Here is a 3,465-nt window from a genome sequence, read left to right on the forward strand (position 1 = left end):
TCATCATCCATACTGTAGAGACCCAGGGGAATAAGTATGAGATGCGTACGGCAGAGACGGTAGGTATTGTCAATTCACTCAGACATGTGACTGTCTCTGAATTTAAAAATAAGCCAAGTGGATTTGAATCAGGGCTCCAGGTGAATCAGATACATTATATGTAAAACTACTACTTTTTAAATAGATTTTATTTTTAATACAAGTTTTAGGTTCACAACAAAATTGAAAAGAACGTATATATATTTACATATATATATATATAATTTCATATATATATATATATATATATATATATATATATATATATGTATATATATATATCTTACACCGACACATGCAGAGCCTTTTCCATTATCAACACCAGAGTGGTGCATTTGCTACAGTTGATGGACTTACATTGACACATCATAATCACCCATTAGAGTTCACTCTTGGTGTTGTATATTCTATGAATTTGGAAAAATTTGTAGTGATATGTATTCACCATTATAGTATCATACATAATAATTTCACTCTCCTTAAAAATGCTCAATGTTCTGCCTATTAATTCCTCCCCCATCCCCCTGCCCTGGCAACTACTGGTCTTTTTATCATTTCCATAATTTTGCCTTTTCCATAATGGCATGTAGTTGGAATCACACAGCATGAAGCCTTTTCAGGTTGACTTTTTCATTAGTAATTTGTAGTTAAGGTCCTCCATGTCTTTCCAGGGCCTGATAGCTCCTTTCTTTTCAGTGCTGAATAATATTCTATTGTCTGGTTGTAGTGCAATTTATTTATCCATTCACCTAATGAAAGATATCTTGGTCTCTTCCAAGTTTTAGCAATTATAATAAAACTGCTATAAATATCCATGTGCAGGTTTTTGGATGGATATGCATTTTTGACTTTGACTAAATATCAAGAACCATAATTACTGAATCATATGATAACATATGTTTTATTGTAAGAAACAACCAAATGACTTTCCAAAGGGGCACTATCATTTTGCATTTGCACCAGCAACGCATGAGAGTTCTTACTGCTCCACATCCTTGCCAGCATTTGGTGTCAGTGTTGCAGATTTGGGCCTTTCATAGGCATATAGTGTTACCTTGCTCTTTTCATTTGCATTTTCCTGATGACATGGGTGCAAAGCACCTTTAAATATGTTCATTTGCCATCCATATATCTTTTTTAGGGAAGTATCTGTTAGGGTCTTTTGACTACATTTTTGGTTTCCTTGTTTTCTTATTGATCAGTTTTAAAAGTTCTTTGTATATTTTGAATAACAGTCATTTATCATACATGTCCTTTGTAAATATTTTCTCCTAATATGTGGCTTATCTTTTCATGCTCTTGACAGTGTATTTCACAGAGCAGAAAATTTTAATTTTAATGTACTGCTGGCTTATCAATTCTCCCTCCACCCCCCATGGGTCATACCTTTGATGTTATATCTAAAAAGTCATTAACAAACTCAAGAACATCTAGATTTCTCCTACGTTATCGCCTAGGAATTTTACAGTTTTGTGTTTCACATTTAGTTTGTGATCCATGTTGCAGTAACCTGAGTGAAGAGTTTAAATTCTGTATTTTGATCCACTTTTTAGCATGTGGTTGTTGAGTTGTTCTAACACCATTTTTGACAAACTATCTTTGCTGCATTGTATTGTCTTTGCTCCTCTGTGAAAGATCAATTGATTGTATTTATAGGGATNAGCATCATTTATAGATGAGGCTTTCTTTTCCTTCATTGTATGTTTTTGGCTCCTTTGTTGAAATCTGTCTGGTAATTTATATGTGGGTTTACTTCTGGGTTCTCAATTCTGTTCCATTGGTCTGTGTGTCTGTTATTTTTCCCAATACCATGCTGTTTTGATTGTCACTTCTCTGGTATAATTTGAAATCAGGGAGCATGATGCATCCAGCCTTGTTCTTTTTTTTCAGGATTGCTTTGTCTATTTAGGGTCGTTTGTAGTTCCATACAAACCTGATAATTTCTTGTTCTATTTCTTTAAAAATTGCCATTAGAATTGTGATGGGGTTGCATTAAATCTGCATATTGCTTTGGGTAATATGGGCATTTTAACTATGTTTATTCTTCCAATCCATGAACAGAATATTTTTTTCATTTATTTTTGTCTTCTGCACTTTCTTTTAATAATGTCTTATAGTTTTTAGTGTATAGGTCCTTTCCATTCTCTGTTAGATTTATTACTAGGTATTTCATTTTTTTTCTTGCAATTGCAAAATGAATTGTTAATTTCCATCATTTTTCTAAAATTGTATTTATAGTACATAGGAATGCAATGGATTTTTGTACATTGATTTTGCATCCTGCAATTGTACTGTATTTGTTTATTGTTTCTAGTAGAGTTTTGGTGGTATCTTTAGGGTTTTCTATATAAAGAATCACGTTGTCTGCAAAAAGTGACAATTTGACTTCTTAATTCCCAATTTGAATATCTTTTATTTCTTTCTCTCCCTTGATTTCTCTGGCTAAGACTTTCAATATCATGTTGAGTAACAGTGGTGAGAGGGGGCATCCTTGTCTTGTTCCTGATCTTAAAGGAAAAGTTTTCAGTTTTACACCATTAAGTATGATATTTCAGCTGCTTTTGTTACCAAGCACAGGCTCACTGCCCAACATGCATAGAAGCCAATATTAGGGCTGGCTTTTGAGAAAAGAAAGCTTGTATTTGGGAGTTCGGCTGATTAGGAGACAAGAGGCAAGACTCAAATCTGTCTCCCTTATCCAGGGTTTGGGGTAGAATTTTAGGGAGTTTCAGCACTGGTTCTTCCTGGATAATGGACCCTTCACTTTTAAAAGGGTCTTGGCATTTGGTTTCCTGTCATGTCCAGGTCCTTTGTTTCCATGAGGGGAGCAATTAAGGTTCACAAGTGTTTCTCATGAGTGATGTTCACAAATGTTACTCAAAAGTGGTGTATCCAAAGTTTAAACTTTGGTCCTGGGTCGTGTTATAAAAATAATAGGGCCAGTGAGAGCTGATTCTGATTTTACACTTTTTGTCTCTATTTCATCTACCAGCTATCAAATGACAAAAATAAAACAAATTTGTAACAAATTTGATCCTTTATTCAAGAGGAGACAGTCCATGGGTTGGGGAAGTTAGTGCCTCAGAAGCAGTGGAGCTACTCTTTCCCCAAGGGATTTTGGCAAGAACCAGTTTTATGGAGCATTAGAAGAGACAAAGTAGAATCGAGCCATGATTGTCTAGGAGTTTGGGGATGTCCTTAAGTTAGCAAGTCTCATTTTCTAGGATAAGGTGAGCTACCTAAAGCCGAGTGGAGAATTGTGATTGGTGTATGTTAGGGTTCCTTGACAGGTGCAGGCTGAGTTAAGTTTAGATTAGTAACAGTGGTCAGGCCACTGGGGTGACCTCCATTTTGTGGTTCCCAAGATACAAATTAACTTTGTCACAGCTAACCATAGTGTCTATAGCTCCAATCTCATGAGAGAAT

This window comes from Hipposideros armiger, unplaced genomic scaffold (genome assembly GCF_001890085.2).
Source record: "Hipposideros armiger isolate ML-2016 unplaced genomic scaffold, ASM189008v1 scaffold_644, whole genome shotgun sequence".
NCBI classification, from domain to species: domain Eukaryota; kingdom Metazoa; phylum Chordata; class Mammalia; order Chiroptera; family Hipposideridae; genus Hipposideros; species Hipposideros armiger.